Genomic DNA, 27319 nt, shown 5'->3' on the forward strand with positions numbered 1-27319 from the left:
GGAAGTTAATGTTCACTAATGGAAAGTTTTCCAGGCTGGTCTCTAAGTCATTGCTGTAAGGCTGTCTCTGTGAATTGCTGTGGCTTTCCAACAGGCTTGGGGCAGAGCCCTTCCAAGGAGAGTTAAAATCCCCCCACCTCCCAGAGCTTCTAAATTTAGTGTTATTGTTAACATTATTTGTACAGTTATAATGTAAAATACGTGCTGCTGAAAGCTTAGCTCTACAAGGAAGCAGAATACTCTTAAACTGCTGATAATCAAATCCTTCTCACACAGAATTTACAGAACACATTTTCTCTAAGCTGCTCAGCTACAGAAGGTGGTGGGTATTCCAGTGAGATAATGATTTTTGGAGAGATTCCATCTCCTAGGTGACATCGAGTGACCTCAGGAAGGTCTCCCATAGATAGCTCTGCCTACCCAGGAGGGCAACAGACCCAACTGCCTAATAATGGACAGAGTGCCCCCAATGTGAATAACTGCCCCCCACTGGAAGGATTCAAGCTGAGACAGGACAACTTGCCCAAGGGGATTTCTGCTCTAGTAGCAGGACACACGGGCCTCCGAGGTCCCTGGTTTTATGACCCTAGCAGCACAGGGCCAGTGAAAATAAGAAAGTTGTTAGATGGCTTTGTTCTCAGGACTTAGAATTATAACCACTGACTAAAAGAATGCAAAAAAAAAAAAAAAATGAGGTCCAGTGGTTAGAACGCCATGCTTCCACTGCCAGGGGTGTGGGTTCGATCCCTGGTTGGGGAATTAAGATCCTACAAGCCAAACAGCACGACCAAAAATTTTAAAAAATAAAATGAAAGAATGCAAACAAACTCAATGGGATGATTTGGAGGTAGGTATATTGTGAGTGATTTCTTAGAAGAGCTTTCATGCTTCCTTTTGCACTTCTGGTCTGGTTTATGTAACTTTTCTTCCTCATCATCTAGGATTTATTACAAAACAGACTGCGACACACTGTTGAAAACAAACCATTTCTTGCAGCTTCTTAGGAAAGTGGTAAGACGTACTGTTTGTCTTATAAGCGCTGAAGGTAAACTTACAAAGCTTGCAGGCACGTAATAACATTAAAAAAATACAGAGATGTATTCATTTATTAATTCATCTTCATTTGTCCTTCATTTAAAAAATTTTTTTCTCGTGAAATAGATACACACAAACACCTATATACAAATCACCTGAGCCAGGAAATAGCACATCACCCGACCTAAGACCCTCTGCATGCCTCTACCAAACTGCACCTGTCGCCCTATCAACGTCAAGTCTATCCTGAAATTTCTGTTACTCTCTTCACTGTTTTTCTCTATAATTGTTATCACCTGTGCTTTTATCCTTATCGTTTAAGAGTTGCTTGTTTATGAAGTGGAATAAATAGAATCATATTTTAATCTTTCATTGCTTCTTTGCTTAACATTTTATTTTTGAGATTCATCCATGTTGATGTAATTGTGTAGTATTTCATTGTATGATTATACCACAATTTAATGATCCAGTCCACCTTTGGTGAACATTTGGATTGTTTCTTGCTTTTTGCAATTATGAACAATGCTGCCATTGATTCCTGTATGTGTCTTTGAGTCCACTTGTGCAAGGGTTTTTCTAGAATACATACCTACATTGGAATTACTGAGTCTTTGTATATGTGCACATTCAACTTTCTAGGTAATACCAACCTGTTTTTCTAAAGTTATTATACATTTGAATTCCAACCTGCAGTGTGTCTGAGTTCTGGTTGGTCACTCCACATCAACAGTTGGCATTGAACAACTTTTTATGTTAGCCGTTTTGATGAGTGTGTGGTGTTATCTCATTGTAGTTTCAATTTACATTTCCCTGATTACCAATGAAACTAAATGTCTTTTGGTAAGTTTATGAACCATTTACACTTGTTCTTTTGTGAAATTCCTCTTCATTTCTTCTGCTTGCTTTTCTACTGATGGCTAGATTTTTATTTATTGATTTATATGAATTCTCTGTATCTTTTGGATTCAAATATTTGTTTGATTATATGTGTCGCAAATATATTCTTGCTTTAGAAATACTTCCTTACCCAGAATTTGTTAACATATTCTCCTACATTGTCTCCTAAAAGTTTTGTATCATATATCATTGGATCTTAAGTTGCCACTGATGGTAAGAAAAATCACAATTTCAGAAATGGTAAAACGTGAAAAAAAGTGTATCCTTGACATGATGACAGCAATGCAGTTTTGCTTTTCTTATAGAGGTCTTTAATCCAACTAAAGCTGATGTGGTGAAATGGTTTAGAGTGGGGTCCACGTCTATTTTTTGCTATATGGATAATCAGCTACCTCCTCGTCATTTATTGAGAAGTTTATCTTTCCCGCAATGATCTGAGCTACCATCTCTACCATACACTGAGTTTCCGTATATGCCAGGGGTGTTTCTGGGCTCTCATTTTTGTTTGACTGGTCTGCCTGTCTCTCCCTGAACCTATACCACCCTTACTGATTACTATAGTTTTGGTATATAGAAGGGTAATTCCTTCCTCTATGTTCTTCTTTAAGAGCCTCTTGAAGAAGAGACCTCTGTTGGGATTTCAAATGGAAATGGGTTGAAGTTATAGATCAATTTGTGGAGAATTAATATTTTTATGAGATTGGGTCTTTTCTATCCATAAATATATTTCTCTAATTAAGTCTTCTTCATAGCCTTTCAATAAAGTTTTATAATTCTCTTTGTAAAGGTCTTACACATATTTTATTAGATCCATTCCTAAGTATCTTGTTTTTTGATACTGTAGGGGAGGGAAAAGTTTTCCTTGACCATATTAGGGCCCCTGACTGGGTCTGAAAACGAAACTGACGAAGACAGATTCACAGGAGAAAAGCATACATATTTAGACTCGGGAGCCTAGGTAAGAAAATGATGACCTGAAGAAACAGTTAAGACTGTGTATTGTTTTTTTGAATTTTATTTATTTTTTATATAGTAGGTTCTTATTAGTTATCTATTTTATACATGTTAGCGTATACATATCAATCCCAATCTCCCAATTCATCCCACCCCCACCGCCGCTTGCCCCCTTGGTGTCTATACGTTTGTTCTGTACATCTGTGTGTCTATTTCTGCCTTGCAAACCAGTTCATCTGTACTATTTTTCTAGATTCCACATATATGCATTAATATACAATATTTTTCTCTTTCTGACTTACTTCACTCTTTATGATAGTCTCTAGGTCCATCCACGTCTCTACAAATGACCCAATTTTTTTTTTTTTTTTTTTTTTTTGCGGTACGCAGGCCTCTCATGTTGTGGCCTCTCACGTTGCGGAGCACAGGCTCCGGACGCGCAAGCTCAGTGGCCATGGCTCACGGGCCCAGCCGCTCTGCGGCATGTGGGATCTTCCCGGACCGGGGCACGAACCCGTGTCCCCTGCATCGGCAGGCGGACTCTCAACCACTGCGCCACCAGGGAAGCCCCAAGTGACCCAATTTTGTTCCTTTTTATGGCTGAGTAATATTCCATTGTATATATGTACCACATCTTCTTTATCCATTCTTCTTAGACTGTGTATTTTAATGCTGAGTTTGATAAAAAAAAAAAAAAGGGCAGTAGTATAGAAATATGATAAGGAGTATAAAGTAATTATAGTAAACATTGTATGGCATCTTTCAAAAAGTTTCATTTCTGTTTATTGCTGGTATATATGGATGCTCATGATTTTTGCGTATTGACTTTTGTACCCAGAAACATTGACAAACTCTCATATTCATCTCAACAGGCTCTGTACACATTCTTTTGAATTTCCTACATATACTATTATGTCACTGTGATTTTTTCCTTTCCAATCTATATATTTTATTTATTTTTCTTGCCTTACTCCACTATTTAGGACCTTAAGTACAATACTGAATAGAAGTGGAGATGGCAGCACACTTATCATGTTCCCCATTTTAAAGGGACTGGTTACGTATAATGTTTGCTGTAGGTTTTTGTAAATACCTTTTATCAAGGAAAATATTCCTAGTTTTCTATGTATTTCATCTGAATGGATATTGAATTTTATCAAAGAATTTGTCTGCATCTACTGAGGTCATTATATGATTTTTCTCCTTTAATCCTTTAATGTGGTGAATTACATTAATTGATTTTTCTCATTTGAAATTAACCTTGTATTCTTGGGTAAACCAATTTGGTTCTGATTATCATCTTGCTGGATTCAAATTGCTAAAATTTTGCCTGTGACTTTTCTGTCTATATGTGTGAGATTGACCTGAAATTTTTTGTTTCTCACATTCTCTTCGTCAGATTTTGGTATAAGTTTATGCCAGCCTCATAAAATGATTTGAGAAATAATCCATCTTTTTCCATACTCTAGCTTGTGAGACACTGGAATTATTTATTACTTGAATGTCTGGTAGAAGTCACTGGTAAAACTGTTTCAGCCTGGATTTTTCTTTGCAGAAAATATTTAACAACAGATTCAAGTTCTTGAATGGTTATGAGTCTATTCTGGTTTTCTATTTCAGTTGTTTTTTTAAAATTTATTTTATTTATTTATTTTTGGCTGCATTGGGTCTTCATTGCTGCACACGGGCTTTCTCTAGTTGTGGCGAGTGGGGGCTGCTCTTCGTTGCGGTGTGTGGGCCTCACACCACAGTGGCTTCTCTTGTTGCAGAGCACAGACTCTAGGCACGCGGGCTTCAGTAGTTGTGGCTCGCAGGCTCTAGAGTGCAGGCTCAATAGTTGTGGTGCACGGGCCTAGTTGCTCCATGGCATGTGGGATCTTCCTGGACCAGGGATCGAACCCGTGTCGCCTGCGTTGGCAGATGGATTCTTAACCACTGCGCCACCAGGGAAGCCCTATTTCAGTTTTATTAACATATTTCTTGGAATTTTCCCACTTCATCTAAGTTTTCAAATTAATTGGCATAAAAATGTTCACAAATATGTCCTTGTAATTTCTGCATCATGTATGATTATAAACTATATAGGAATATAGTTTATTCCTCACATTGTTTGTACCTTTTCTTTTTCCCTTTATCAGTTTTCACCAGAAGTTTGTAAAATGTATGAGTCTCTCACAAATCCAGTGTTTGGCTTAATTGGTCCTTTCTATTGTATGTTTGTTTTCAATTTTATTTTCTTATTTTATCTTATTTCCTTTCTTCTGTTTTATTGAACTTTATTTTGCCGTTCTTTTTCTAACTTTTTTGCTCTTTACACTTCCAAGTATTTTCTAATATAAGCTTTTAGGTCTAAATTTCCCTTTAACTACTTGTCTAGGTTTCCTCTCTTTAGCTTCCACATGTAGTATTGAATATTTGTTACACAGCATTTAAATACTGTCACATTTTCATAACTATTTGTTCTTTGACCCAAAAGTTTCCAAACAAATGGGTTTTTCTAGTTTTGTTTTTTTTTTTTAAACTGATTCTTGACTTAATTGCATTGTGGTCAGAGAATATGCTCTGTATGATAGGAAATTTTCAAAATCTGTTGAGACTTGCTTTATGGCTCAATCTATGACCAACTTTAGTAAGGTTTCTGGGTGGGCTCAAAAATAATTTTTTCCTTACTCTATGATTTTGCACTTGGGGTCCCACCTTTATTGGGTCTCCCATTAAACTCCCCACTTAAAGCAGACCCTATGCTTTTACTTCTGTCCCCAAGACTCCCAAGGCTGCAAAAACCAATATTCAGATTCACTAGATTTAGCAAATACCTTCCAGGCAAAAGCCTCTGCTTACCTCTCTTGGGTTCTGGCCTCTACTCTGTCCTAGGACTATTTCTTAACTTCTTGCCAGTTTTTGGATCCCTTCCAGAATTTTTTTTTTCAGAATATATTTTTAATATTTTACCCAGTATTTTTGTTGTTCTTTTCAGTGGAAGAGTTAGTCCAGACACCTAGCCAAGCATATAACTAGAAATGGAAATCCTCTTTTATTTTTCATCATGTATTTATTGGACACCTACTATGTTTGGAATAAGCGCTATAGTTGTGATCTGTACAAGGTAGACTAGTAGCATGAGAAAAAGAGATGCTGACTGGGGTAGGACAGTAGAGGAAACTAACAGAAGGTGGCGGGAAGGTGGTTAAAAACAAGCAGGCCTGGGGATGAAGCCCAGGATCTCAGCTTACTAGCTGTGAGGCCTGAGGCAAGTCACTCAACCTCTCTGTGCCTTCATCTATAACTTGGTATTAACAATAGCAGCTACCTCATAGCTTTGTAGTTAGAATTACTAGGAAGCTAAGGAGTGATGGCTCAGAAAATGCTAACTAGCCTGTGTTCTCATAGAAGAGATGCAAAAACTGGGAACAACAAAGTTATTTCTCTACGACTTAATCCCCTCCCCTGGGAGCTGCCAGACGGAGGGCATAGGACCACCTCCCTTCCAACTCCAGGCTTGGGAGACTGGATTCTTATTCTAGGGAAATTCCTTCACTCTTCCGGATTCCCTCAAAGAAACCCCTTCTCACCAGCCCTCTCCCTCCTGAGTTAGATTGCTTCCTCAAGGAGTTTAGAGTGTTGGAAATTAAAAGACAGGAAGGAAATGGCTTGCAGGCAACTTCTGCTTTTCAGAAGTTCCTGGAGACAAGCAGAATGCCTGTGTGCATTCTTATAAGGGGGGGTGGAGAGAGGGGGAAATGTATGGAGAAAAATGGAAGTTCATATTTTAAAAACTAGCCCGGGGCTTCCCTGGTGGCGCAGTGGTTAAAAATCCACCTGCCAATGCAGGGGACACGGGTTTGAGCCCTGGTCCAGGAAGATCCCACATTGCCGTGGAGCAACTAGGCCCATGCACCACAACTACTGAGTCTGCACTCTAGAGCCTGCGAGCCACAACTACTGAGCCCTTGTGCCACAACTACTGAAGCCCATGTGCCTAGAGCCTGTGCTGTGCAACAAGAGAAGCCACTGCAATGAGAAGCCAGCACACCGCAACTAGAGAAAGCCTGTGTGCGGCAACGAAGACCCAGCGCAGCCAAAAAAAAAAAAACAACAACAACAAAAACCTAGCCTGGTTCAAAAGGGGTGGCTAAAGGACGCCAGCTAGACGGAGAAGAGAAGAATGGAGAGAAGAAGAGTACCCTGTATGCCCTGCTAGGGAACTTGGGTTTTTTCCTCTGGGCAGTGGATTGCTGATAACTGGTGCCATGGTCAGATCTGCAATTCAGGATGGAGGGTGCTTAGAACTGCTCAGGAACTGAGAGCAGAGAGACCAACTTGAATATGCCCCCAGTGGATCCTCAGAGATGTGGTGAGGGTGGGCCTGATGGCTAGAGGATGAGGCCTCATGCTGTGCAGCTGTGGATGCCCTTGAAGGCAGCCAACACGGTAGCTCTGCAGAGGGCTTTGGAGAGTAGAAATGACAAGACGTGGTGGACATGGAAGGGGAGAGGAAGGAAATGAGACTCCTTCCTAGGTTTCTGGCAAAGATGACTACATGGATGATGGTGCAATTAGCCAAGATAGGAGATTCAGGAGGAACAGGTTTGAAGAAAAAAACACGATGGACCTGAATTTGGCGTCAATGCGGGCCATGCTGGTGGAGGTGTCTAAAGCCTCTGAACACAGTCATGGGGCCCTCTGGGTTCTGGCTGATGCGAGGAGGAGGGAGTTTCCAGAAGGAAATCGTGGTCAATAGCATCTTATTCTAGAGATTGTGAGGGAGGGCCTGAAAGGGTCCACTGCATTTGGCAACCAGAAGTTTGTTGGTGACTCTGGCCTGAGGAACGTAAGGGGCGGAGGAGAAATGAAGCCTGTGAAGAAATGAAAAAGGGGGGCCTCCTCTTTCCAGGGAGCTTGGCTGGGGAGTGAAGCTGGCAGAAAAGTCGATGGCCTGGGGACAAGAAAGTCTGCTACTTCTTCTCCTGCTTCTCCTCCACCCCGGGACCCTGGCGGCTCCCTGGTGGGAGACGCCTGAGCCTGCTAACGCTGAGGGGTGAGTCCAGAGTTGGGGGAAGGGACATGGAGCGGAAGGGGGTGGGGTCACTACAGGTGAAGGAAGAGTTTCCTTCCTCCTACATTCCAGTGGACTCAGTGGGAATCCGGGGCTCCCCACACACTTCTTAGGTGTCAGGGGAAGGGAGTGAAGGCCTATCGTGCAACAGGTATTTCATGAGTCTCTGTTTTGCTTAGGGGGTGGTGTAAAGCAGGTAGACACCAGAGAATGAGAAAATCGTAGACACCTGAACCAATCATTCAGCTGCGGGATCAAATCTCAGGTGGGTTTGGAGGAAGGGAGGATGTCTAAGGCTTCCTGAATGATGAAAGGAAGGAAGGAAGCCTGGCAGAATAGTTCCTTCCCAAGGCAGGAGGTAGTGAAAATAGCCTGAAAGAGACAGGAAAAATCCAAGTGGGAAAAATGGAAAGAAAAAAAAAAAGCAAACAGCAACAGCACGCTCGGGGTCCCAGACGCTAAGCTAAATTAGGCACTTTACATGTAATGGTGTGCAGTCCTCAAGACAATCCCGTGGGAAAGTCATTACTGTTTCCATTCTATTGATGTAGAAACTGAGGATCCAGCTATTTTTCTCGCTTTAATTCCACTTCTCCAGAGCAGAGTGAAACGCTCTGAAATATGAAGGGGAAAGTCCAGTCCTTGTCTTTGAGAATTTTTTTCTGCTCGTGAAGCCAGGTGAAAGGCACCGAAGAGGAAAATTCTACTAGTGACCTTGGGCCGAGGAAACCACCTTCGTTTCCCCTGGGCCTTGGTTTAGGATGGGGCAAAGCTTGGCTGAACGCTTGAGAAAGAAAGGCAGAAGGAACTTGGATGAGGAAGTGGTTCCCCGGGGTTCCTTCTGCAGAACCAGCCCAGGGGCCCCTATGACAGGGCGCTGGTCCCCCGGTCGCAGTACAGCCCAGTCACGCCACAGTCCACCTCTGGGAAGAGACTGTGCTGCGGCTGGCTCGGCACGCAGGAGCTTTATATAAATGCCTATTTTTCAGTACCCTCAAAGGTATCATCCACAGGACGCGTATTGAGAAATTAATGGCATTTGGAAGGAACACATGTACTTCCATCCATAACTTTCAAGAGCGGCAAAAGCAGCAAAGAGATCAAAACCAGTGTGCGACAATAATATACAGCCCTGGCAATCCATTTCTTTAAACAGTATATTTTTAAAAGGGGATGTGTAGTAGGATTTGGGGTGGGGGTGGGGGGAGAAAGTAAGCAAAGAAGCAGATGCGCTACTGGTGATCAAAAGTGGATTATAAAACATTCATGCTGTGAGCATTTTTTGCACTTTAATATTCTTTTTCGGTAATTGGGCTCTTAAGATCCACGTGACCCGCCGCAGGGTTGCCATGGGGACCAGAAGAAACTTGATTGCGGAAAAGTAACGTTCGGGTTGCAGCAAGCACTCGAAAGGCCGGGGCCTTCCCGGGAGCGCGGTAGATGGGCAGCGCGGCGGCGCGCGGGGCGGCTGAGCAGGAGGGAGTCCGCCGGGCGGCGCGCGGCCGGGAGCTGGCGGCGGAGCGCGGCGTCACGTGGCGGGGAGGGGCCTGCGCACCGCCCGCTGCCGCCGCCGCCGCCGCCGCCGCCTCCGCGCCGCGCCGTGCCGTGCCGTGTCCCATTCATGAGGGCCGCCCGGCTCGACTGCGGCCCAAGCGGCTCCCGAGGCAGCGGTGGCGGCGGGCGCCCGGACCCCGCGCGCGCCCCCGGCCGGCCCCGCCTCCTCGGCCGCCCGCGAGCGCGCCCAGCCGGGCCGGTCTTCATCGTCGCCGTTCGGCCGCCGCTTGCCTTCGGCCGCCTGCGGGCGCCAGCGCGGGGCGGGAGCAGAGTCGCTGCAGGTAAGCGGGGGTACCGGGCCGGGGTCCTCGGCGGCGGGGTCTCCAGCGCGACGCGGGCGCCGGGCCGTCCGGCAGAGGCCGGGACCCTCGGGCCCGCGCTGGCCGAGCCCCCTGCTCGCGCCCCGCCGCCGGCGTCATCTAGAAACACGGACTCGCGGGGCGGGCTGGGGGTTCGCGGCGGGCGGGGAGACTCTGAAAAATTTGGTGCCCCCGCCGCGCGAGCGGAGGGTCACTTCGGACCCCCTCCTCCTGGCTCTGCGGCGCGGAAGCTGGAACTGCGGCCCCGGAGACGCTCGGCCCAGCGGGTCCCGGTGAGGGAAGCGCCGCCGGAGGCCGTGTTTCCATCCAGCCCCCGGGCCTGGGGGAGGGGGCCCGGTACGTGATACGCATCGCGGCGGGAGCCCGGGAAGTTGCAGTTATTCCTCTGCGGCCGTCCGTTTGCCCGGCGTCTCCGCCTCAGGGCTGTAGACCGGATCCCCAGTGTGAGTAGTTTTTCTCCTCCCAAACCCCCTCCCCTCTGCACATCTTAATCTGTGTCGAACATGTTAAGGTACAGTTGATGCCGAGGGCTGCTCTCTCAACTTCTAACCCCGCGGGTCATCGTTTCTCCCCCCGGCCGGACAAACTCTCATTGAAAACTAGGGATGTCGTTTGGAAGGCACACTTATGAAAAACAGGACCAGCAAGATCATCCTTCCTTTCAGAAAGTGTTGGAACTCTGAATATTTGGAAATGTTAAGAATTACTTAACAAACCGCTAGGCTAATTTGAAATGCACGTTTGGGGATTATTTTTCCATACCTTTCTTTTTTTTTCTTCCTTTTCCCTAACTGAAAAAGTGTCTCTTGCCTTGGTGTCACGCCAGGCCCTGTTGAAGATGCTTGGTAAGCGCTACTGGTTATTAAAACTTGGCCTGGCTAGTTTGTAATGCTTTGAACAAAGTCAGTTTTGAAATATATTTTGAAGAATTTACAAGTTAGTTAGTGCCCCCCTAATGGCTTATATATGTCGATGGTTTGATACTGATTGTTCTCAGCGGTTTCAGATTGAAAAGTGCGGCAGGTGTAGCAGAGGTGGGAGCGGCGGGGGAAGGATTCGAGTAATGTAGCCCTCGGTGTCTGGTCCCCTAGTGCAGCATTCTCTTTGCCCGAAGGGCAGTTACCCTCAGGCCATACTCGGCCAGAGTATGAGAAGCAGGCCCAAGGCCACGTGTGGAAGAGCAGTGGACGGTGTGGGTGGCTGCTTCCCTCCACTTACATGTGGTGGTGATGTATCAGATTCCAGTATCTCCAGGCCCAGGTGTGGGTGGTGACGGCTGTAGAATGCTAGAAATGAGATGGTAGGTTCTAATGATGGATGGCACGGTTGAGAACTAACAGAGAAGCTTTGTTTTGGAGGAACAGGAAATGGGAGCATAGGAGAGCCATCCAAAACTACAGTGAAGCCACTGGTAAGAAGCAAATAATAGGGTCAGCTGGGGCTCTGTGTCCTTTACTGTTACATTCTTATAGCCATAAAAGGTACTCATCACCTGGATTGTCATGTTTTGGTTACTGGCTGTGTTGTCTCCTGCGCTAGACCGAGTCCTTGAAGGCCACTCTCGTAGCTGCCGGCACCCAGCGCAGAGCCAGCTTTTAGAAGAGACCCCTGCGGAGGTCTGTGTAGAATGAAGGTAGGAAGCAGCAGGCAGTGTGACCTGAGGGCCGGTTCACTCAACTGTCCTGAATTGTGAGCTTTGGATGAATAATCCTGGCAGTGCCACTCACTAGAGGTGGTAAAAGGTTAAGTTAAGCTGACGAGCATTACAGTGAACATTTTGCAATGTTTAGTTTAAATATTAATATCGAGTTTAAATATAGCTTGGTTCTCTGTGTCGACAGCTATTTCTCATGGGTGTGTGTCTTCATATAGGCATTTCCTCATATGTGACAGCGCGGGGACACCGGGCTTGTCTTGTTAGGAGGTAGAATGAGCTGTCTCCCGTGGGTGCTTAGCAACCTGTCCGGAAGTTTCCCTTTAAGTCTGCCCGCCTTTAATTTAAATTCTTTCCTTTTTGATGGGACCCCAGCGGCTGTCACTGCATGTGTATGTGTGTGCACATTGAGTTTCTCATCAATCGCTGGGCAGTGGTTTGAGACCTTTATTTTGAAAGCCTGTTTTGATCTTATTCCCTTCATTTAGAAGTAAGTTTTCTTTCTGGCTGAGCCCCAGAGTTCTCTGACCTCTCATTTGCCTTCTTTATGATGAGACAGCTCACAGGTTGGCAAGCAGAGCCATCAGTTGGCAGAATCCTATATAAATGATGTCTTACTAAAACTTTGAGGATAGTTCCCACAGGCTGGAGCAGTAAGCTTTATGGCTAGATTTTGGTAATATGGTATTTGAATAAGAAGTCGTCTTGGCGACTTTGTTGGCTATTAGCTCTGATTTTTGGAATCCACCTTCCCTGCCTTGGGCTTGATTCTTTATTTTAGTAACACACTGTTACTACCACTAAACACTTTACACGTGTGGGGGTCCTGTAGTCTAGGGTAATAATGGAGAAGTTGCTCACCCCCAGGGTCCAGATGAAGTCACTCGGTATCTCTGTGAGTCCGTGGCAGCCTGTGTGGTGTGGCCGCTCCAGTCTCTGCGGTGCTCCTCTCAGCCGCCCTGACTGACAACAGGAAGCTGGGCCCAGGTGGTCTGGCCCTGCTGTGGAACCCTGGGACTGGAGGATTCTGCCCTAAGTTTCCATTCCATCAAGAGGGAAGGAGAAGGAAAAAAGAATCCACTAGGAGATAAACGGTGCTGCGATGCAAAATAAAGCCCCTAGTGTGACTTTGGGATTAGAATGATGATACAGCACACATTTTTTCTTATTTGATTCACTGATGATAGTTTAGAATCTTTTTCCTCTGAAGGCTTTGAATGCTAAGTTTCAGTGCCACTGTTTGTCAGTTAGATTGGTGTTAAAATTGCTACAAGGAAGTGAGGAAGGAAGGAGCCAGAGTTCATTCCCCCTTGTAAAGCGTGGCGCTGCGGTTGCAGCATCAGATCCTTTTCCTGCCTTCATCGCACGTCTGTACAAGGAGGGTGTGGCCAAAAGGCAAGGGGTTTATGTGTTGTTAGGAGTGGGACCTTTTAAAATTATTTTTAGGTTATTTAGGTCAAATGTATAATTTGAGAGACTACTAGAAGGTGATCTTTTAAAAAGCCATTTGGAATGTGCTGTCTGTTTTTGTAATCAGAATTTAGAACTTCATTATGCGGTGTTCGTGTCTATCTGCAGTGTCATATATTTTAAACATGAACTATCCAAGTAAGGCTTTCCTGCTTCTTTGGAGGAGAAACATTGGCTTCCAGAAAAGCCCTCCTTGTAGAGTCTGGGTAGCTGGTGGATCGCCTTCAACTGACTTTTTGGCATATTTGGACAGTTTCGAAAGTCTTTACTTCTGTAGTTAACTTTATGAAGAGTAACTGCGTTTGTTGCCTTTATCTCATTTCATATCCTTATTTTTTGTACCAATCCCCTTCACTGTATTGTTTAGTTATAGGTAAATTTGTCTGAACTGTCTCAACTTACTTTTAACCAGGCAGAGTATAAGTGAAATTCAAAGTGGTTTACAAATTCGAAGTTGTTTTCAACTTCAAGCGTCTTTTTCATCTTTCCTGTTCATGAATCTGCAATGGTCTGTTCTCGCCTATTTTAGCAAATCTGAGTTTCCCTGTGCTCTCAGTTCAGTTTTTTCCCAGCCGTCTCCACCTGTGTATTCAGTCCTCAAGACTCACTTCCCTTGATCAGCTGCAGGAGGCAAACCCTTCACAGTGTTGATGATTTAGTTGCTGTTTTGCTTGTTCTGTGCTGCATTGTGTTTGCTCTCAAGTCACCTGTGGCTTTCCTCTAGCCTTAACCAGGATTAGAGGAAATAACGACTGTCTCCTTAATTTTCAGACACTGCCTGCGACCAGTTTGCCTCCTTCGCTCTGTAAATGTTGAACCGAGGGCCGGAGTAGGAGAGAGAGGTAGTGTTGGGATTAAGAAGCCAGCCTTAAAGGTTTGTCAGATTCTAGTAGAGAAAGGACAGCTTGAGGAGGCGGAGGAACATTTAAACATGGGCACTGTTGGGGGACGGTTGTGGGGACTGGATCTGTAAATTTAAAAGTCTCTGTGAAGGGGAAAGAGGGGAAGGGTCGGGCCCTCACAGGTCGATGAGCAGGAGGAATCGGATGGAGGGAGCCCGAGCGGCTGTGCAGACCTGGTACTTGCAGGGCATTGGGGGCTTTGAAGTTCTGTTGTGCTTTCTCCTATTGTTTTGATTTTTAACTTTTTGGTCATTTGTTAATTTGTTGTATGTTTTACGTAACATTATAGGGAGTGTAAAGGAACATGGATTTGAAAAGTTTAAGAAACATGATTAAAGCCCCTAATATTTCAAAGAGAAGAGGTACCATTATCTAGGTTTAAAAATTACTTGGTTTTGGTGGTTATAATTAAGTAGTTACGGACAAAGAGGAGAAGCTGAGGATGGGGAAAGCATCCTTCAGAAACTCTAAGGCTGGAACTAGTGACTTTCCTGCAAGAAGGAAGATAGGTGTTTGGTACCAAGTCACACCTTTAGTGACTGACTGAATTTCTGCATTTACCTATTTCTGAAATATAATGGAAGGGAGGGTTTAACCCATCTGTTTTTAAATCTATAGTAAGATGTTTTCTTTTTTATAGAGAAAGTATCTTAATTATAAACAAAAACGTTCATTGGTTAATCTGGAATTGAAATCTACCTAAAAGCCTTTTTTCTACCTCTGAATAAACAAACGGGAGTTGTACAATGGCCAGGATGGTTCTCATCTGTTCAGTTCATGATGATGTGACATTTCTGGCTCCCGGCAAGATAGGTGTGTCCTGCTGTACTAGAGACGTGCTGTTTCATTCATTCTAAAAGAGAGGCCCTTCAAAGGTAGGAGCTATTCCATATAAAATCATCTGTTAATTTTATTGTGTGATTTTGTATTGTTATCAACTGTGAGACAGCAGACCCATCAGACAGTTCATGTGAATTAAGAAATCTGAGTTGCTGCTCCCTGATGTGATATGGTACTTCCCCCAAAGGTTGAGTCGTAGATCTGTGATCCTTGTAAAGTGATGCGTCTTTTTTCTGAACCAGCCTAAGTCAAGGAATGCTTGGGCTTACAGCAGACCCGTAGGGAATATACTTTTTGTTTCCTTTAAGATTCTGTGTGAATATACTTTTTGTTTCTTTAGGATTCTACGTGTAATTATTTTTTACTTTGTAAAACATTCCAAAGCATCTGCCCACATATTATATTTCTTTAAAATTTCAACAGTTTTTTGGATGAATTTCGAATAATGTTAACAGTCATCTCTACATATGAACTACACAGAGACAGGCCTTATTCAGGGAAGTATCACTTAAGAGAGAAAGCTCTCTGTTTTATCATTTAAAATGTGTATTAAAGAAATACCTTTTGAGAAAGGACTGATCTTTTGTTGCAGGGTTTTCTAACTGGCTCAGCCAATTAAAAAACCTTGCCTAAGTAATGTCATTTGAAAAGTAAGAATTTGGAATTTGGGGGTCTTTAAAAGATAGCTACTGAGACTCTTTGTCTGTAAAGTGGTGCTGATGCCTACTTTTTAGGGACACTGAATTTCTGGGAGGTGTTTAATGTTTGTGAAAGGTTGTCATTACTGTTGCAGTTACATGGTTGAACACTTTCTTTGGGTGAGGGCTTGTGGTTTACACAAATTATCTCAAGAGCCACAATGACCCTGCAAGATGGAGATAGTAGTCCCATTTTCTAGGTGATGCTGGTGGGGCTGAAAGAGCTTTGCTGAAGGCTCGCAGCTTTGCGGTGGCATTGCCCTGGCTCCATCACCACCAAGCTGCCCAAGGACCGTAAGGATTCTCCTGCATCTGCTTGACATCAATTTTAGGGTTTTGTTTTGACTTGATTAGGTAGAACTGGAGAACTTACTCTTAGTGTCAGCATCTATAAATTGCTAGAAAGATAGCACCTGCTGTATAGGAGGCTTGGGTTTCTCTGAATCATTTATATGTGCAAAACCAACTGTGCCAGGGCGAGAAAAGCCAGCGGAGGGAACAGTGGAGGTGATGCTCCCCCCCCCCCCACCCCGGGCGGCTCTGGAACACGTTGGATGATGTGAAGCTGATTTCCCTCTGCCCGCTTCCACAGCGTGATCACGTCGCTATGATGAGTCAGGACAGAGTGTTTAAAACGGGGTCCCTAAACGCTGGCTTAATATTGCTCTCAGCTGAGCCTGAGAGGAAGGTGGTTCTATTTAGTGTTGAGAAGGAGAGCTGGGCTCAGCGACATAGTTTGTCAGAATCCAAACCCACCCCTTCTTCAAGGATCTTCCCAGGTACCTTTGACTGCTGATTTGAGGAGCGTCCTCTGTGACCCCTGGTTACCTGGGACTGGACCACGCATAGCAGCACGGAGGTCCAACATTCTGGAGTTGGACGGAGCTTCCAGCTTCCTCCTCCATATAGGAGCCTCGTTCCCCCTCCACCCATGGGGGCAGCTGGCTGAAACCCCTAATGTTGTTGAGTACCTGAGTTTGAGTTTTTGTGAACTGGTGCTCTCGTCACTGTATCATTTGACTCACTTGCCAACTACATCTGCAGAAAGAATCTAATGGAGGTTTTGTTGGCTGCGGTGGGTTGTCGTTGCTGCACGTGGGCTTTCTCTAGTTGCAGCAGGTGGGGGCTACTCTTCGTTGCGGGCTTCTCTCATTGCAGTGGCTTCTCCTTGCGGAGCACGGGCTCTAGGTGCACAGGCTTCGGTAGTTGTGGCACGCAGGCTTAGTAGTTGTGGCACATGGGCTCTAGAGCGCAGGCTCCGTAGTTGTGGTGCACGGGCTTAGTTGCTCTGCAGCGTGTGGGATCTTCCCGGACCAGGGATCGAACCTTTGGCCCCTACATTGACAGGCAGATTCTTAACCACTGTGCCACCAAGGAAGTCCTCTACGGAGCTTTAATGGTGTTTTATTTACCGTGAATAAATTAATGACTTGGGATTTATCAGTTCTTCAGTGCAGGGGAACTTCCCATTAAACAGAAATACATTCATAGACCTTCAGGATTTTCCAAGTCCTGGAACACACTTTTGGTGTTCAGTTTACTCAGTTGTCTCATCTGTAACGTGGAGACCACAGTACCTTCTGCTGGGCTGATTCTGAGGGTTTGAGGAGGTTGTGTGTTAAACCAGAGCCTCAAGCCACCCCAAGGAACAGAGGTAGGGTGGCAGGCTGGGAGCTCTAACTGGACAAGGGACACCAGTGTCTAGAGGCTCAGGGCAAAGGGCAGAAAGGCGAGTAGAACAGCCGCCTTGCCCTGAAGTAGCTTGTATTCTTGTAGGGGTATGCTGTTACTCTTGCCATAGAATGGAAAAGGGCTTTTGTGTTAGGACATTTTGCTGCTCCAAGCTGTGCAGGGAGGGATTGAGAAAGGAGTACTGTACACGGGGATTGAAAGGGAGCAAAGGAAGCATCTGGGAGAGAGCTTCAGTGCTTACATTTTTAGCATGAGAATATGATGTTCAGTTGAAAGATGTTTATGTCTCAAAAATACTGCTTTCTGTGCTTGAAATTTCTTCCTTGACCCAGAACGTTTATCTTTATAGTGTCAAAATAGGAAATATATCTTCGTAATTGAGCAGTTTTGTATGTGTCTTAGGCACTATGCATGTTTACAGATTTAAGCCTTGTGATTTTGGCTGTCGTTTTATCTCTGGCTGTATAAGTTTTGTTGTCCAGGCCTGCAGGTAGAGCCTTATTTTTGTAGTATCTAGAAAACAGAGCTGTCTTATATATCTGGTATATATAGTGCAGGTGAATACTTAACTAAAACTTAACTAAAAGAAAAAAATTCTCTTGCTGACTAGTTTATAACGTCTCTAAGTAGTTGACATTTTTCTGCAAGCTCTAATCATTTTCAGAAAAATTTCCTTAGATTATAAAGCTACATAAAATTTTATTCTCTACTAGTTGAAAAATACTAATATACCTGTATTGTTAGGATAGCTGATCTTTTTTTTCCATCTGCTGAATGTCATCCTTTTAAATGTTGGCTAAATCTTTTGCTGATATCCTTGCCATAGAATGGAAAAGTGCTTTTGTGTTAGGACATTTCCCTGCTCCAAGTGAATCAACTAGATAACTTGATAGGAACTTTGCTGTATTTATTTATTTAATGAATTTATTATTTATTTATTTATTTTTGGCTGCGCTGGGCCTTCATTGCTGCATGCGGGCTTTCTCTAGTTGTGGCAAGCTGGGGCTCCTCTTGGTTGCGGTGCGCAGGCTTCTCATTGCGGTGGCTTCTCTTGTGGAGCACAGGCTCTAGGCACGCGGGCTTCAGTAATTGTGGCACATGGGCTCAGTAGTTGTGGCTCGCAGGCTCTAGAGTGCAGGCTCAGTAATTGTGGTGCATGGGCTTAGTTGCTCCGCAACACGTGGGATCTTCCCGGACCAGGGCTTGAACCCGTGTCCCCTGCCTTGGCAGGCAGGTTGTTTACTACTGTGCCACCAGGGAAGTCCGAACTTTGCTATATTTAAATTTCCTGGTTCATTTGTTTTGTCTTGTTAATGAGAGATGCCTAAGTCTCAAATGGACCACAGGGGCTGATGCTGAGGGTTGGAAAAGAGCTTTTCCTAATTAAAAGCAGAACAAAACAAAGCCCCACAGTGCTCGTATTTGCTTGGTGTTTATTTTTCTTTTCTTTAGTAGTTTTCATTCCTGTGAATAAGATTCATTTTATAAGGCTGCATCACATAATAATTCTTTTCATCTTAAAACATTTTTAAGTTTTTTTTTTAATGTATAGTTTAAAAATTCAAATGGGACTTTGAGGTATGCGGTGAAACGCACGAGAGTCTCTTCCTCAGGGCTGTTGACTGCTTCTTAGAAGCAGCTCCTTCAACTCTTTTACCTGTTTCTTGTGGGACTTGATTCCATGCTTGTTAGTTGTCGTGTTGGCTTGTGTGTCAGGCCCCCAATTTCCGATTTCCGACAGAGCTCCAGACCCCTCGCCTGGTCTCCGTGACCCTCACCTGCCTTGGGTCCCTGTGTCGGGTCCGTTTCCCACTTCTTCTCCCTCGGCCTCCTGGTCCCGCTGGGCGTGGAGGAAAGCTTCACCGGAGGGCAAGTTCATAAGGTTTACGCATCTGGAAATGTGTTCTAGCCTTGTCCTTCATCGGGAGGCTGGCTGTAGAATGCTAGAGCGTAAATACTTTTCCTTTAGAATTTTGAATTGTTACTGTTGAGAAGTCCCAAACTTTTAAATGCCCGTGTCTCCCCCTCCCCGCCCCTCTTCTCGTCCTCTCCCCTCTCCAGGTGCTCTCGCCTGCTCTTTCTCCTCATGATCCCCAGCCCTGGTGGTGGCCGCGCTGGGCTGGGTGTGATGGAGACCCGCAGCCCCGCCCTGGTGGCTTGTGAGCGTTGTCTGTCCCCTGGTCTCGGTGGGTCAGAGGCCGGGAGGACACCCAGGGTAGTGGGCGCCCCTCGGCCTGTGTGGCTTCACCCTCCGCAGAGCTCCCTGCAGCCACGCATCCTCTGCCCGAGCCCCGCGCGGTGTCTCTGAACCTTTCCCTCCAGGATACCGCGGGGCCCTGGACACTGTCCACGGCTCCTCCCATCGTGACGGCCTTCTGTGGAGCCCGGCAGGGCGGCTGCTGCTTCTCCACTGTGCTGGGCCCTGTGGGAACGTTCAATTTGGAAAATTGTGGCTTTGACTCAGAAATTTTCTTATAGTTGTCATGGTTTTTGACATCTCTCCACCGAGGAGGGCTTTTGAGCACTTCCTGTCTAGTCCTCCTTTTTTTCTCCGTCTTTCATCTTTCAAAAACTTGACCTCTTCCATGACGTCTTCCATTTCCTCTAAACTTTCTCCTCGTACTTAACAGTTACTCCTGTTACATTTCTTTCCTGTTGTGTTGGTGAGTGGATTCGTTTGCTAGGGCCACCGTCACAAAGTGCCACAAACAGATGGATTAAATAACAGAAATGTGTTGTCTCAAAGTTCTGGAGGCAGTTCGAGGTGTCAGTGGGGCCGGTTCCTTGAGGGCCGCTCTCGGTTAGCTGGCGACATTGGGCATTCCTTGTAGGTGGCAGCACCTGGAGCACTGTCTCATGTTCTCGCGGCATTCTCCCCGTGTGTGTGTCTGTTTGTCTTTGTCCAGATATCCCCTTTTTATAAGGGAGCCAGTCATTGGTTTAGGGCCCGCCCTAATGACCTCATTTTATCTCAGTTACCTCTGTAAAGATCCTATTTCCGAATAAGGTCGCCTGCTGAGGCATTGAGGGTGAGAACGTCAGCTTACTCTGGGGGCACAGTTCAGCTCCTAACAGTGAGTTTCAAGAGGGAATGAAGATAAAGTGTGTAACATCCTTTGTGTCAACAGAATGTCTAGTTATTACAACATTTTAAAAGATGCTTTTAGTCCCATCCGTCTTCACCAAGGTCAGAAAGCAACTCTGAGGAAGCAGTTTTTAGATTACACCTGGAGATTTTTGTTCAGACTGTGTGACTGCTAAAATTTCCACTGGTTTCCTGAATGTTTTATAACGTAGTATCTGAGTCACCTCATTTTCTACTCTGGCTTTGTTTCTAAAGTAATTTGCAGGTTGGCAAAATGCCTAAAGAAAGAACAGCACCAGTGTCTTGTGAGAAAGTGAATCCGGAGTCTGTCCTGGCGTAGTTAGGTGAGCAGTATCGGCCGGGCCCTGGTGCTCTGGCTCCCATGTTAGCTGTGCTCTATTTCCTTTTCAGATGTGGCTGTTACCTGAAGTCACCACTCCTGCCCTTCCTCCCATACACTCTTTGACTTCCTTCATGAGAGTTATCCCAGTCTATAATTGTGTTTTTCATTTGTTGCCTTTCTCTCCCCTTAGCATTAGAATGTAAGTGCTGGGAGGGGAGGTACCTTGTCAGCCAAGTTCATGGCTTGATCCCAGCTCAGAATCGAACAGCGAACAGCACATCAAAGTAGATGCTGCTTTTAAACAGATCGATGTGTGAAACGGGCTTTATTTTCCAACATTTCAAATGTTGCCTCACTGACTCGCTGTTGCTCTTGGAAATCCTTCTCTCTCATCTTGCAGGAGCTCGTGTGCAGGTCAGATCGTGAGCCCCCGCAGGCGCAGCCTCACCTGGTGTCTGTTTGTGGAGCTGTGTGACACTAGGGCACCACTCAGTGATGTGCGTGTTGGGTGGTGCTGGCAGCAGCGGCGCAGCTGCTCCCACATCGTTTATCCACCCAAGTGTCCACCCAGAGCCCCGAGAGGGATGTCCCCCTCCTAACACGTCTGAAAACTACCGGGGTCCCGGGAGGCACTGTGCACGGTCCAGCATGAAGTTGGAGCTGTGTGTGTTTTCATTGTCATTGCTGGAAGACTCGCCCAGGTCCACAGCCTCGTCCTGGTCCCCAGGCCCCTCTGCAGCCGCGGTCTGGGATGTCCGGAGCTGGGTGGCCACAAGGGAGGGAGTTCACATCCCTGCGTCCCGGCCTCGTGGTCGCCACGTGCTCTCTGAGACAGGTAGTCCCAGAAAGAAGAGTAGAAAGCGGTGAATTTGTGCTTCCTGATCTAGAGGACTTCCCTCTGAGAAACTGGGGGCTGCATTCCTGACAGTTAAATGCAAGGGAGCCTAGAGTTTGGCTGTGCAATGCTCCCTTGCACAGTTTGGAAATCTGTGTTACAGGAGCTGAGGAATTCTCCTGGTCACTTTTATGACATCAGTTAAGTAAGCTGATGGGTTGGTGCTTGTTTTTTTCTTGTTTGTTTAATTAGTGTGCTGCTAGTAATGGGGGAAGACCCTCCTCTCCGCTACTGGAGTCGTTAAAAGGTGATTGATGCAGTGAGAGAGGTTGGTCTAATTGTTTATACGGCAGAAGTCACCTTTTAACTAGAATTGTGGCACCATGACCCCTGATTCCATTGCAGCTCACTGACACCAAGTGAGAGCTGTTCTGGCACAAGGGCTTCACACTCGGATGGTGTCTAGAAGGCGAGGGCTGAGCTTTGACCTCACTAATACTCCCTTGAATTTGAGTTAAGTTTAGAGAAATACAAGCCTCCAAAATCGAAGTTGTGTATTCATGAAGCATTTAATCTGGCACCTCTTACGCAGAGGTTTACAATCCGCCTTGGGGTTCCTGGCAAATGTAGAGAACATGGTGCTGGTGGCAAGGTCTCTATAAAACCAAATGGTGGGGAGGGGGGAATGGGGTGTGGTTCTGTTGTTCTGGGGTGTGTGTGTGCGTGATACTTGCTGAATAGATACATGCATATGTACATACTGTCCTGGGATGTGAGCAAATAGTCATTTCTTTCCTGCAACCTCACGCTACCTGCTGAGGCGGGAGTGGTGGATGGTGATAATTGATGGACATTATTCACGATGAAAAATACTGCTGTTTAAATTACAGATGCTTATGTTATTAATAAGTCTGAAGTTTACCCCTAAGATCTAATTACCTCAGGTTCTTCAGTTTTGCACTCCATTACAAATGGGTAATAAGGAATCTGTTTGTACTCCTATAAAAAAAAGTCTCTCTGAAGGAATATGACTAAAAACGTATGCAATCAAATTGTACTTTGCCCACTTCAGTGGCAAGATATGCATTTCAGTGACGCCGTTATGATGAAAAACATTTTGAACACTCCTTCCTTTTTAAATTGCTTCAGTCTTGAAATATATCCTTTTATGCTCAACAGTGGAAGATCTTTACCCTTCGAGGTAGGTTAGGTTTTTGGAAATAGCCAGAAGTCATTCAGAGCAACGTCTGGTGGATCAGGCACGTCAGAGAAATGAATCATACTTTTGTACTGTTTAAGAGTTGTGACTGCATAGTAATGATCCTGGTTTTTATCCTGTGTAGCACCTAAATTTAATTTAAAGGTAGTTCTTTCAGAAAAAAAGAAGAGTACTAATAATATGCTGGACGGTGGTACAAAAATGGGATTGGTTTATTGTGTAGCCTCCGCAGTGATTAAAGGACAGCATTCACGTTAAGTAGAGTTAGGTAGCCTGGGGAAGATGCCTTCCTTGTCTCTTGGGGAGGGCAGTCTGCTTTGGACACAGGGTGGGGGAGTAGCTGGATCTAGTAGTTTTTACCTGAAGACCCTTCCCTATACCTCTAGGGCTCTTCTCACCCATGTCAGAAGGGTGGCTCTTTGGGACTGGAATATGAATTAGACTCATGCTATTTGCACAAATAGGCTGAAGGGTAGACCTCATTTGGATGGGCCTTAGGCAACGGGGAAATGGTTTGGGAAGCTAAAACAAAGAGATAAGAAGAGCTATTGATCGAAGTGGGAATTAGGTCATAAGTCATTTGTTTACTCTCCTGTGTCCCTCGCTAAATAGTGGGCTCCTTGATGGCAGGGATCCTAGCCTAACAGTCACCCGTTAGGCACCTACGGGGCATAGGTCTCAATACAGATCTTCCTCGGCTTACGATGGGGTTACATCCTGATGAACCCATCCTAATTTGGAAAGATGCTAAATCGGAAATGCATTTAATACACCTCACCTACCAAACATCATAGCTTGGCCTAGCCTACCTTAAACGTGCTCAGAACACTTCAGTAGCCTACAGTTGGGCAGGATCATCTAACAAAGCCTATTTTATAATGAAGTGTTGACTCTCTCATGTGGCTGATTGAATACTGCACTGAAAGTGGAAAACAGAGTGGTTGTCTGGGTGCAGAATGGCTGTAAGTGCCTCGGTTATTTGCCCCCGGGATCGTGTGGCTGACGGGAGCTGGGGCTGCCTCTGCTCAGCATCGCGAGAGGGGTTCGTAGGGCAGGCCTGTCACTAGCCAGGAAAGGATCAAAATTCAAAATGTGAAGGAGGGTTTCTACTGAATGCATGTTGCTTTCACACCATTATAAAGTAAAAATTCACAGGCCAAATCATTGTAAGCTGGGGGCCGTCTGTACATTGTTTTCTAATGAAAGAAGGAAGCGATCTAATATCTGCGAAGTACCTAGTAGTTTCCAGGTGCTACTGCTACTGAGCCAAACTTGGGTCCGCTCGCCCACACGCAATAAAGCCAGCAGTAAAGCCAATCTGCTGACACTGGGTCGTGGTGAAGGCAAGTGCAGCGTTTATTTCAGGGCGCCAAGCAGGGAGTCCAGGGCAGCTTGTGCTCCAAACACCCGAACTCCCCATGGCTTTCAGCAAAGCATCTTTAAAGGCAAGATGAGGGAGGGGCGTCCCAGCTCGTGCACACAATTCTCTGATTGGCTGATGTTGAGGTAGCTTGGTTGATGGTAAGGTAACAGGGTGGTGTCACATTATCAGTCCTTAGGTGCCGGTAGGCCTCATGGTCTTCAAGTAGTTAATTTCTTCCATTTGGTGGGAGTTTTAGCGTCTGTAAAAACAACTCAGGAAATGTGCATCAGATACCATTCTCTAGGTGCTTCAGAGAGGAGCTGAAGCCGAGGACGTGGGGAGGGGCCTGTCCCGGGAAGGCCCCGTAGGGCCCTGCTTACCCCACCTCCTTGAACTGTGGAAGCAGTCCTCTCTGGCCACTGCTGTGACCCTGGGGAGGGGTTGGCTCTATGGAGGGGTCGTATGAGGCTCAGGTCAGGCTGAAGCTTAGGACGGTTACGTGTCAGGGTACCTGGTAAGTGGCGGAACGATCATTTAAAACTCAATCTCTCTAAATTCGGAGCCCAAGCTGTGTGTGTGCCTGCCTGGCCCACCTCTAACCAGAGCCAGTGTATAAATACAGGGCCACACGCTATCTAGATAAACCCGTGGTTCACAGCTGGAAGAATTTTGCTCCCAGGGGACACTCAGAAACAGTGGAGGCATTTTTGCTTGTCACAGCTGGGGAAACTGCCACTGACATTGAGTGAGGAGGTAAGGGGTGCTGCACCCTCCACACACTGGAAAGGTTTTTCTACATCCTCAACACTTTTCAATTTGGTTTTTAAAAAAAATAGCCATCAGTGATTATGAAGTGGTATTTCATTGTGGTTTTGATCTGCATTTCTTTGATGATTAATGATGTAGAGCAATCTTTTCATGTACTTATTGGCCATTTTCTTCAGAGAGATACTTACGCCTTTTGCCCGTATTTTAATTGGGTTGCCTTTTGTTGTTGAGTTGTAAAAGTTCTTTACGTATTCTGGACATGAAACTCTTATTAGATACATGATTTGCAGATCCTCTCTCCCATTCCATAGGTTGTTTTTTCACTGTCTTGATAAGGTCCTTTGATGAAGGAAATAAGTTTTAGGGAGTTCCCTGGTGGCTTAGTGGTTAGGATTCTGGGCTTTTACTGCCGTGGCCAGGGCTCAGTCCCTGGTCAGGGAACTGAGATCCTGCAAGCCGCATGGTGTGGCCAAAAAGAAAGGAAAAAAAGTTTAAAATTTTGATGCAATCCAGTTTATCTTTCATTACTCATGTTTTTGGTGTTATATCTAAGAATCATTAAGTTTCATGGTTTTACCTCTTATTTAGGTCTTTGATCCATTTTGAGTTAATTATTCTATATACAGTGTCTTATACATTGTGCCTTTTGTATGTGTGAATTAAACACCAACAGTATGGTTAATTGGAAAGGCTCTGGAGTCAGAGTTGTCTCTGAACCATATGTGGAAGAGACTGTTCTTTCCCCATTGAATGGACTTGGCACCCTTGTCAGAAGACAATTGGCCATATATATTTGGGTTTATTTCTATACTCTGGAATCTGTTCCATTGGTGTATATGTCTATCTTTAAGGCAGTACCACATTGTTTTGATTACCGTAGCTTTATAATAAGTTTTGGAATCAGGAACTTTGTTCTTTTTCAAGGTTGTTTTGGCCCCTTGCAATTCCATATCAATTTGAGGACTGACTTTCTGTATTTGCAAAAAAAAAAAAAAATCTGTTGGGATTTTGATAGGGATTGCATTGAATCTGTAGATTGCTTTGGGTACTATTGACATCTCAACAATATTAAGTCTTTGTATCCATGAACACAAGATATCTCTCTATTTATTTTAGTCCTTTTAAATTTAGCAATGTTTTGTAATTATAAATATGTAAATGTTCAGCTCTTTGGCTTATTTCATTTCTTTATTTCTTTTAGATTTATTCTGGATATTCTTTTAGATTTATTGTATTTGAGATTTTTAAATATTTATTTATTTATTTATTTTTGGCCGCGTTGGGTCTTTGTTACTGTGCGCAGGCTTTCTCTAGTTGCGGTGAGCGTGGGCTACTCTTCGCTGTGGTGTGCGGGCTTCTCATGGCGGTGACTTCTCTTGCTGTGGAGCACGGACTCTAGGAGCACGGGCTTCAGTAGTTGAGGCACGCAGGCTCAGTTGTTGTGGCTCGTGGGCTTAGTTGCTCCGCAGCATGTGGGATCTTCCTGGACCAGGGATCGAACCCATGTCCCCTGCATTGGCAGGCGGATTCTTAACCACTGCGCTACCAGGTAAGTCCCTGTATTTGAGATTTTTAAAATATCTAGCACATCTCAAATTTGAGTTCCAAATTAAGTATTGTGTCCTAGAAGTTACTATGGAGACATCTTGAGGTTTGAAACTAAGTAGATTAGGGTTTGAACCTGGATTTGGCACTTTAAAAAATTAGCTGGTGGGGCTTTCCTGGTGGCGCAGTGGTTGGGAATCCTCCTGCCAATGCAGGGGACACAGGTTCAAGCCCTGGTCCTGGATGATCCCATGTGCTGCGGAGCAACTAAGCCCGTGCACCGCAACTACTGAGCCTGTACTCTAGGACCCGTGAGCCTCAACTACTGAGCCCACGTGCCACAACTACTGAACCCCATGTGCCTAGAGCCCATGCTCCACAACAAGAGAAGCCACTACAATGAGAAGCCCGCACACCACAACAGAGTAGCCCCTGCTCACCACAACTAGAGAAAGCCCGCGCACAGCAACAAAGACCCAACACAGCCAGAATTAATAGATTTTTAAAAAAACTAAGTTTTAACCAACTTGGTTACTATTAGTTGGTAACCTTGGATATAGTACATAATTCCTCTGAGCCTCTGTTTTTTCATTTGCAAGATATAGGGATAAAGCAAATCTGTCTTTCACAGAAGTTGTATAGATCAGAGAGAATATGTGCAAAGGACTAACTCTGGAGTGTGACTCAGAGTTAGACACTAGATAAATAATGCTGGGTTGCCAATATTGTGTTTCCTTGTATGATTTCAATGTAAATACTGGTTTACTGTACAGTTTCTCATGAACATTTAGCTTATATTACCTTTGTTTGCTTATTTCTTTTCACATCCAGAAGTTTTATGATTAAAGTATGCATTAAAAACTTGAGTAAAATTAATTTGCTGCGAAGGCTAGTGATTTTTACACAAAGTATATGCCCTGTTTCCCAGAGAGCCTTATGAAGTATGTTGAGTCTGGAAGAAAAATAAATTGTAATAAAATGTCACACTCGTTTTTTGTTTCAGTGGTGCAGCATACTTAGAAGAGGGGGAACCTTTCTTCCAACGTTGCTGCTTTCAGATGCCTCTGTGCTTTCTTGGATCCTGTGTGC

The 27319-nt window shown here is 44.9% G+C and overlaps 1 protein-coding gene across 2 annotated transcripts in view; it reads left to right on the forward strand.

Moving 5' to 3' along the window:
* The first annotated feature begins 7595 nt into the window (after positions 1–7595).
* Positions 7596–27319, forward strand: part of LPIN2 (lipin 2) — an 84997-nt gene continuing 65273 nt past the window's right edge. The window contains exon 1 of one of the 2 annotated variants that reach the window (XM_089894952.1): positions 7596–7924. The gene's annotated coding sequence lies outside the window, so the exon portion shown is untranslated. Of the gene's footprint in view, positions 7925–9583; positions 9778–27319 lie in introns of those variants that run through there. The other variant, XM_022551260.3, reaches the window with a different exon arrangement.

This window comes from Delphinapterus leucas, chromosome 14 (genome assembly GCF_059928025.1).
Source record: "Delphinapterus leucas isolate spDelLeu-1000000601 "Yukka" chromosome 14, BTC_Dleu_Yukka2, whole genome shotgun sequence".
Classification (NCBI taxonomy): Eukaryota; Metazoa; Chordata; class Mammalia; order Artiodactyla; family Monodontidae; genus Delphinapterus; species Delphinapterus leucas.